The sequence below is a fragment of the Alnus glutinosa genome, chromosome 3, assembly GCF_958979055.1.
Source record: "Alnus glutinosa chromosome 3, dhAlnGlut1.1, whole genome shotgun sequence".
In the NCBI taxonomy this organism is placed as follows: Eukaryota; Viridiplantae; Streptophyta; class Magnoliopsida; order Fagales; family Betulaceae; genus Alnus; species Alnus glutinosa.
In genome coordinates this window covers 25,809,652-25,819,275 of record NC_084888.1, presented here as the reverse complement: position 1 = coordinate 25,819,275, position 9,624 = coordinate 25,809,652, and the positions used below count along the sequence as shown (strand labels likewise).

Here is a 9,624-nt window from a genome sequence, read left to right as displayed (position 1 = left end):
TTTTTTTTTTGTTAAAAAAAAAACTGAAAATTGAAAACAATTTAACAAAAAGGATAAAAGAAAAACCTGTTTTCTATTAAATTAAAAAAATGAAAAATAATATATATATATTTTTTTTGTCTTTTAAAAAAAGCAAACGAAAAAAAAAACTGAAAAATTAAGAAAAGTAAACAAATATATATTCAAAGTAAAATGGCTCATGAATGAGCTTGGGGGGGTGGGGGCTAGGCGGGACACGAAAGTTTCGTGTCCCGCGCGCGCCATATCCAAGACTTAAGATACTTTTGGTTTTATTTATTTTTATTTACTTAATTTTTGTTTCTTTCTAGAAGTCTCACTATCTCTCATTTCTATCTCCTCTCATTTTTTTCTTTTTTTGTGGACAGAATCTCTCTCAGCTTTCTCTCTTTCGTTACTCTCTCCCTCTCATCTCCATTCTCAAATCTCTCATCTCTCTCTCTTGCTCTATCACAGACACCGTCGGTCACCGCTCTCCGTCACCGGTAGGTCCTCTCTCTAGCTCTCTCACTCTCTCTGATCTCTTTTTCTTAGATCTAAAATCTCTTCAGCCTTCCAAGAAGCCTCAAATGGGGTTCTTCATGCTCTCACCAAAGGTCTCTTCCAGAATACTTCTTATGATTTTTTAGTTGAGTTGGGTATTTAATTTTTGTCTGACTTTGTTTTGTTTGCTAATTAATATATTTAATATTTATCTGTTTTTTCTTTTCTTTTCTTTGTTTGGTTTGTTTTTTTGTTTTATTTTTCAGTTATGAAGGTTGCATTGTATGAGCAGAATGACAAACCTTCTTCTGCCCTTGAGTAAGTTCATTTCTTTTATTTTTTTTTTTATTTTTTTAAGCAAATGCGTTTTTTGATCTGATTTCAAATATATGTGTGTCACTTTGTATTTGGGCATGAACTGGTGATAGAATTTTCTTCTTCTATAGTTGTGCAGCACTTTCTTCTACTTCTGTTTTTTTTTTTTTTGGTTTTCAGGTATACTGCAAGGAGCCGGCATCACTTTCTTCTTTGTATTTTTTTTTTTTTTTTTTAATGATGTATTTGTATTTAGTTTTATTTGTATTTATATATTTTTTTTTTTTTTTTTCATTTTTAGTAGTATTAATTGTATATAGAGATTTAATTAATGCAGTGAAGTTAAATGGATCTTTTTTTTTTTTTTTTGTATATATATATTTATTTATTTATTTTCAATTTTTTAATAGTATTAGCGGCCACAAATGTGGCCGCTAATAGTTAAATCAGTCGGGTATTATTAGCGGCCACATGTGTGGCCGCTAATACTAGACTATTAGCGGCCACTCATGTGGCCGCTAATAATACCCGACTATTTTAACTATTAGCGGCCACATACGTGTCGCCGCTAATAGTCTAGTATTAGCGGCAATTTTAGACTCAGTTAACAATTATTAGCGGCGGATAAAATTACTTTTAGCAGCGAACTTGGTGGCCGCTATAAAACAATTATTAGCGGCGACCAAAAAAAGTGGCCACTAATAGTCTTTAGCGTCGGACTATTAGCGGCCACTCTTTAGCGGCCAAATTTGGCCGCTATTTATTAATAGCGGCCAAAATAACATCATTAGCGGCCAAATTTGTTGGCCGCTAATGATCAAATTTTTTGTAGTGATTCTATCAAAGCATAGGGAACTATCAAAACAGATACATATACATGAGATAATTGAAACCTTTAGAAGAAATCTTGCAACAAATCCCCCCCCCCCCCCCTTTTGTTGAAAATAAAAACAAAAAAACATGCTACACAAAAAAAAAAAAAAACAATTTAGTCCAAGCATGTAAGGTAAGAGCAAACCTGACCTCAGGGAGAGAGGTTTAACTATACCAAGACAAAAAAAAAAAAAAAAAAACAGTCGTCCGACATGCTTTGTCTGTCATCCCTATGAACTACCTGCAAACATTTCTCAAGATAACAAAAGAAACTATATAGGGATAGAGAAAAAAAAATGTTCCATAACATATATGCAAAGTATGCACAAGATATGACAATATAAAAGATATATGCAAGTGTACCTGACATGCACTAGGATTTAGGAACCACAATCTTAGGCATGTGTGACCTCACCTACTAGGTGGGTCTGCTCCCCCTAGGGAAGTGAGTGTACCTATCCTGTCCTCCATCCTTCGGTTGCAGTTCCATATATCTGATCAAGGTCCTCATAAAGCTGCCAGCAATGGGCAATTCTTCATATGAAGGATCCTTTTTAGGCTTCTGCGGCTTTTCCTCACAATGCTGAGATTTGTTCTTCTTTGGCAACCAGGCCTGTTTTAGAGGAACAAACCTCTGCTGTTGTCGCTGATACCTTGGAGCAAGATATCTTGCACGAGGTCCAGTCTTTCTAGGTGGGTCCTTCTGAGGCTGAGGACCCCTAGGTCTGACATGATTATGAACTCCACATTGGTGACATATGGGAGTTTTGTACACAGAAGCATACATTGATAGTTTCCTCTAAACCTGATGCTTCCTAGGACGTCTGGTGCTCACAGAATCTTTCTTTGGCAACTCCTTCTTCACTTTAGGCCTCTGAACAAGTACATGTGGGCACTTGAGTCGGATGTGACCACTCAACCCACAGTGATGGCAAATAGGGACAAACTTTTGAGTGGGTTGTCTCCTATGTGGAGGAACATATTTTGTCTTGGAATGTTCTTCAACATCTTTTTCTTTCTTCTTATTCCGAGTTCTTGAGAATTTTAACTGACCACAATTTGGTCTAATATGTCCCACCATCCCACAATTATGACATGTAGGTAGGCTTCTCTCTATAGAATGCTTAGATTTTGCAGGTGTAGTATTATCACTCTTACATGAAACCATAATAGCCTTACCTTTGTCATTCGGAGGCTCTGAACCTGAGGCCTGAGGGCTTCACAAACACAGTTTTGGAAATAGAAGCAATGTTGGAGGAATCAGTAATTACATACCCGAGACCAGTTTTGTCAGATGAGCACTTCTGACCTGTCAGCATCTGAGCTATCTTTTTGTTTGAGAACTTCTCCAACTGTAATTGTGCATCCATCAGTTTATCTTCCAATTCTGTGATCTTCTGAAGTAAGGTGTCTCTTTCTGTCTTCATAGTGTTCATCTTCATCACCTTCTTCTGATTGGACTTTCTCAGCTTCATGAGTTCCATGTACAAGACACAATATTCCTCTTTTAGTTTTTCGTCACTATGCTCAGAGTAGTGAAGATCGTCCTGGTCTTCATGTGGAGCCACATAGGCTAGAAAATTCTCAGGAGATTCTTCTTCTTTTTCAGACTCATCGCTGAGAGTTACAATGTAGGCCTTCCCTTTAGCCTGCTTAAGATTTATACATTCGGCTCTCATGTGCCCAAAGCCCGAGCACTCACAACATCTCTGACCTCTAGGATCTTCTTCTGGCTCGGCTTCACTGAGAGTTTCCCACAATCCTTCAATGAATTTATCAGTCTTCATCAATTTATTGATCTTGTTGGCAATCATGGCTAACTCTTCTTCATTATCTGAGTCTTCATCTAATGAGACTTTGCTTTTAATTGCTTTGAAGGCTATCCCCTTTGATTTCTTGACTGGGGGTAGGGAATACTCATAAGTTTGAAGAGATCCCACTAACTCTTCAATCTTCAGAGAATCTAAGTCCTTGCTTTCTTCAATGGAAGTTACTTTAATCCTGAAACGCTCTAGCAAAGACCTTAGAATCTTTTTAATGAGTTTTGTATTAAAGATCTTCTTCCCGAGACCATCGAGTTTCTCAAGTCGTTGATCCTGGTGTAAAACTCACCGAATGTCTCATTCTGTAACATCTTAATTTCTTCAAATCTAGAAATCAACATCTGGAGCTTGGCAGATTTAACAAGTTTGGTGCCATCATATGTTGTTTCTAAGATTTGCCATGCTTCTTTAGCAGATTCACAATTTAAAATTCTTACAAATTCAGATGGGGAAAGCGCTTGACATAGAGCATGGAGGGCTTTATCATTCGAAAGTCGTGCACTATTTTAAGCAACAGATAGTTCGGTAGTTGTAGCATCTGGTTTAATCCAACCAGTTTCTACAATTTGCCAAATATCAATAGATTTTAAAAAGAAGCAATACGAGCTTTCCAATACCCATAATTCGTGCCATCAAAGGCAGGAATGCAATGAAGAGATTGAGACATTATATAAAAAAAAATTGAAGTAAAAAAGATTACACTCAAGAAATTAAATCTTAAACAGAGTGTACCAAGCTCTAATACCAATTGAAAATAAATAATGACTTCTAAAATAACCAAGTGTGTGTTTGTGTGCAACAAAATATCTTAAATGCAGAAAATAAAAGAGACAAGATATTTGTTGATGAAGTGGAAACTCTGTGAAGAGAAAAATCACTCCGGAGCAGCCAAACCTAAGAAATCCACTATCCAAAGACAAAGCAAGTTACAAAGCACTCGTACTCACAAAACACATTGCAGTAGTCATATATTTAACTATAACACGAAGCCCATCGTGAACACTTCCCAACCAAGTCCCCTACTTGAAGGGGTCTTTGACGGATTCTTTTACCTTAGGGCCAACCCCTAAGATAGACTTCACACGAACAAGGAGCACACACCAACAACGGCTTTAGAGTTAGCGGATCTTTAATTCTCCCTAAACACCCTCTCTAAGCATTATGAAATTCTATATTGAATTCTTACAATTTACAAGCCTAGAGCACTCTACATATAGGCTTAAAGAAAACCTAATTCTACTCAGAATCGAACTCCTCATGTGGAGCGTACGGACAGAAGATTGCCTCGTCCAGACGGTCTTCTGTGACCACCTTCCAGATTAGCGCAATTTCTTCCCATATCAAGTCCACGTCCAGACGTCTTGGTCAAGCGTCCAAATGGTCTCCGCTTTAACTCCTTTCCGCGCTTGTAAAGGAAACTTGGAATATTCTGGAAAGCTGGACAGCGTCCGGACATGTTGCCACGTCGTCCGGACGTATTGGAGAAACTCTCCAAATAGTGTCAACTAAAATCCAACTCTATGTAGAAATTGGAGAAGCTTGACCTAGCGTCTGGACGGTGTTGCCCTGACGTCCGGACGTCTTCAACGCTGAAGCTTCTAGACACTGACGGGCGTCCAGACGCCTTCAAAGGCCCGTTCGAACGATTTCGCAGGAACCGGCTGTTCTGACTTGAAAACTGCATGGAATCTTCATGGACATTTTCTAGAAACTTGTGATCAGTCACATGACTTGAAAAGAACATTGTCCATATTACATGAAGACTTTGAATAAAAATCGATCATCCTGTTTAAAATGCAACCATTACATAAAGCGTTTTTGTCATCCAGAATGTAGCCAACATGAAATACTAACAGGAATTAATGTTGAAACCATGTGTGTGTGCGTGTGCGTGCGTGCGGGTGCATGTGCGTGCGTGTGTGTGCGCGTTCGCGCGCGCGCGCGCATGTGTGTGTGCATGTATGTGCGCGCGCGTGTGTGTGTGCGTGTGTGTGTGTGTGTCTGTCCTTTTTTCAGAGCTTAATCATGTTGATTTAGGATAAAGGGAATTAATGTTGAAACCCAAAAAGTATATTTTTTTTTTAAAAAAAAAAAAAAAAAATCACTACCCAGTACGAATAACCAGTTTCACCCGGGATAACCAGGGTACCCAGTTTCGAAGCCAGTTATTGAAATTCAATAACTGGAGAACTCGGAGACGATTCCCGGTTATTACCTAATAACCAAGAACCAACTCCAAGTTTATACCCCTACAAATCTTTTTGGTTTGAGAGGCACTATTAACAGTGTCTAGATCCACAATACATCATGGCTCGTTTGGTTTGCAGAATAAACCTTTGGAATGGAATGATTATTCCTATGAAATAGTCACTTTTATGTTTGGTAGGGATCTATTCCTTGAAATAGTTATTTGTCCATATTCTTCTAAAAAATTAGAGGAATAGCTATTCCAATGAAAATAGACTAGATTTTTCAGAAAAACACTATTTTTTTTTTCTTTCAATTTTTTTTTTTTAAAAAAAAGGGGGGAGGGGGGGGAACGAAACCCCCCCCCCCCCTTAACAGTGGCTGGCTAACCACCCATTCACCCTACACCCTGGCTATTTCGTGGGTGGCAGACCACCCATTGTAGTGGTCGGCCACCTTATGGTTTTCAAATTTTTTTATTTTTTTTTTTATTTTTATTTTATAATTTAAGTTTATATATATATATATATAATATGTGGGGGTTTTTTGGTAATTTTGATTGTATTCCAATTAATATATATGAGTTGTTACAATACTAAAGATTAATCCATTCCACCACCTTTTATTCTTAGGAATAGCTATTCATTTTCCTAATGGAATAGTCATTCCGCAAATTAAACTAGGCCTGAGGCACAATTCATGAATGAGGTTTCAATGAGGGTAAATCTCCCCTTATTGCGAGTTAAACTTAAGACGAACAGGGGTGGATTCATTGCAGTAAACAAAAATTCATCTCCAACCGCCAAATTCTCTCGCAACTGTTCTATTGGATCGGGCTTTTGGCCCATTTCCAATTCTTCGACCAGCTAGTATTGTTTATTATTGGTTATGATGTTGTGATAGGAGCTTCTAACTTGTCGTACTTTGATTTTTGATTAATTTTATTTGTTAAAAAATAAAAATATAAGAGAAATGTGATAGATTCTGACATAGAAATGCAGGAAGAGAGAGAAGTGGGTTGTGTTATAGACTTATAGTTTATGTTATTGAATTTTGTTTTTCGTTCTTCTTGTTTCTAATAGTTTAGTGTGCCTCTTGTTTTTACTATTTTTGTGTTAATTGTGTCTTTAATTGGGGTGTGTGAATAGTTTTGCATAAGAAAATTGGTGTAAAGAAATTCAAAATAAAATAATAAATTTAGAAGTTATGAATTTATGAAGAATTTATTAATTTATTAATTTTTTTTCTTTTTTATTAGAACATCAACTAAAATCAATATTTTCCTTAAAAAATATTTTCAACTAAGTAAAATGTTTTTGCTCAAACAAATGAAGCCTAATAGGTATAAATTAAGGGAAACTTACTTAACCCATCTAAATTGTTGCTGCTTTTGTAATTATCACCTTAAACTTAAAAAACTTTCAATTTAGTATATTAATTTCTAATTTTTTTTTTTAAAAAAAAAATTCACTCCTCCGTTAGATTTTCCGTTAAATCCTGTCAATCTTTCCAAAATTCTGAAGATTGAAAGATTCAAGCGTGGGTATTTTTACAAATTCTGTTAAATCCTGACTAACGCCTAAATTCTTGCAATTTCTTTTTTTCTTAAAAAACATAGGGGGTATTTTGAAAATTTGGACACCCCTTCTTTAGGATTTTATATATGAAAAATCCTAAGGGATAGGTGAAAGTGAAAAAAAAAAAAAAAAAAAAAAATGAAAACACTTCTGTCAAAATAGAGATTATTAATCTTTCTTCTTCTTTTCTTTTCTTTTTTTATTTTTTTTTTCTGAACGAAAAATAGAGATTAGTCCCCACTTAAACATTATCATCAAACATTTATGGTGTCCACTAGGATGCTTCATATTTCCTCCCCACCTGATGCTTTGAATTTTGACATTGAAAAGGCCCAATGGTCAACAAAATAATTAATACTTCTTAAGAATCCAATTGTCCATCATTAACTTGCAGCTACAGAGATTAATAATAAATCAATTTCATCAAATCAAATCAAACCAAACAGGAGTAAAGATCGCAGAAGTTCCCGGACCACTCTTTTCTCAAAATAATGCATTTGCTAACATGATAGACGTAATTGACCTCTTATTACTAATATTTTGTAATTTAATAATACCTGCTATTAACAATATTTTAAGCAACCATTAATTCTATTTCTCATAATGGCCGGTCTGTAACTCCCCTAACATTGGCAATTTGATAATATGATTGAAAGAATCAACGGGATTACCGATTTGAATGATATGGTTAAGCACTTAAGCCGCCTATTGATATAGATACTAAAATCAAATTATTAATGTTTGTATTCTTCAATTGAAAATGTCTATGTAGACTTGTCTTATATTGAAAGTCTTCTAAATTTTCTTTCTTTGAAAGTTGTTAAGAAATTTAACTAATGAATACTATTATTAGATTTTATGTACCTTGCACTTTGTCAAATCATTTTCTGAAGACAGTCATTATAATATATTTGGTTTTTTTTTTTTCTTTTTTTTTGGGATTCAGGTAGACATCTAACTCATTTTCTCTTTTCTTTTCTTCTTACTAAATTAGTTAAAATATTAACAAATAAATTTTAAAATAAAACAATCATAAAATACTTAAAAACATTTTTTACCTTTATATCACACCAAAACATTTTTTTTCAACCACCCCACAAAAAATAACTCCTCAAAAAAAAAAAAAAAAATGTCAAATACACCCATCTATTCTTCTATAAATGGAATTACTTATATACAATTGACAGCCATCAATGCTCAATAAATAAATAAATAAGAAAAAAAAAAAGAAAAAAAAGAAAAGAAGACTGTCATCACAATAAATGATAGATTCATGATGATTCATGATTGAATTAGTAGAGCTTTAAATGCTGAATAAGTCACAATACAAAATCAACATCCAAAAGAAAAAAAAGAAAAATCCAGAATTCCTGACGCATGTAAGAGCATCTCCATTTGAAAACTGACATTTAATTTCTATAGTGATTGATCGTGGCCTGAGTCCAAATGGGTATCAAAATTTCCCCTCCTCTTCTAAATTGGTTGTATCTTCATACGCAAGTAGCCGAGAGAAAAAAAAATGGTGAGATGGAAGAAAAGTAGAAAGATCGAGAGATGTTTCATTTTTCTGGAATTCGTAGCAATCTGTTTGTTCAGATTTTCTACTTGGGAAGGAACACGGAGGGCCGATGCGACATCAGCACCATTGTTGAATTGACAGGGGTCACTCACACATTATCAATATATCATGCTTTTTATCTTGCCTTTATGTCCCATTTTTCATGTTTATGTCACCCTTTTCTCCAATAAGTTAACAAGCCCCGAAAAAAGTTTCAAAGTTTGAACAAACCTTTACTGCCCAATTCCCATCCATCCTATTTTCATAAATTTCTTTTCTTTTTTTCTTTTTTTCAAAGCAAGAAAAAGATTAGACCACCATTGCATGTCAGACAAGGTTTTCAGTGACGGATTGAGATCCCATGCAATAATATTATGCTGGGTGTAATATATTTTATTCATACTGTTCGTTTTAAATAGAAAAATGCTATGAGGAAAAAAAAAATATAATTATTTATATTAATGTTTTCACTTGAAATAAAAGTGAATTAAATCTATTAATGAATTAGTTAAATCCATATTCTGTATAAATTTGCTACGGTCACTGTCCAGTGACATGTATTTACCTAATACCTGAAGAAAAATCAGGCCCTGTCTTCTGAAAATTGATGTGATATTATATTCTCAAAATTACTTAAACAAAAATGTAGTAATACGTCATTGTGAAAATATTCCTAAAGGTCTTGGAAAAAAAACATGTGAGAAAACTCCCGTCTCATTTTATTTTATTTTTTTTAAAATTTTTATATTATATCAACCACTTTTAATATTATTTTAAATAAAAAATTTAC

The 9,624-nt window shown here is 34.6% G+C and overlaps 1 long non-coding RNA gene across 1 annotated transcript; it reads left to right on the top strand.

Annotated features, from left to right (window-relative positions):
- The first annotated feature begins 242 nt into the window (after nucleotides 1-242).
- LOC133865034 (uncharacterized) lies at nucleotides 243-1,114 on the top strand. Its single transcript, XR_009899599.1, has 3 exons — nucleotides 243-614; nucleotides 768-819; nucleotides 997-1,114. It is a non-coding gene; the product is annotated as an uncharacterized LOC133865034 (long non-coding RNA).
- The last annotated feature ends 8,510 nt before the right edge of the window (nucleotides 1,115-9,624 follow it).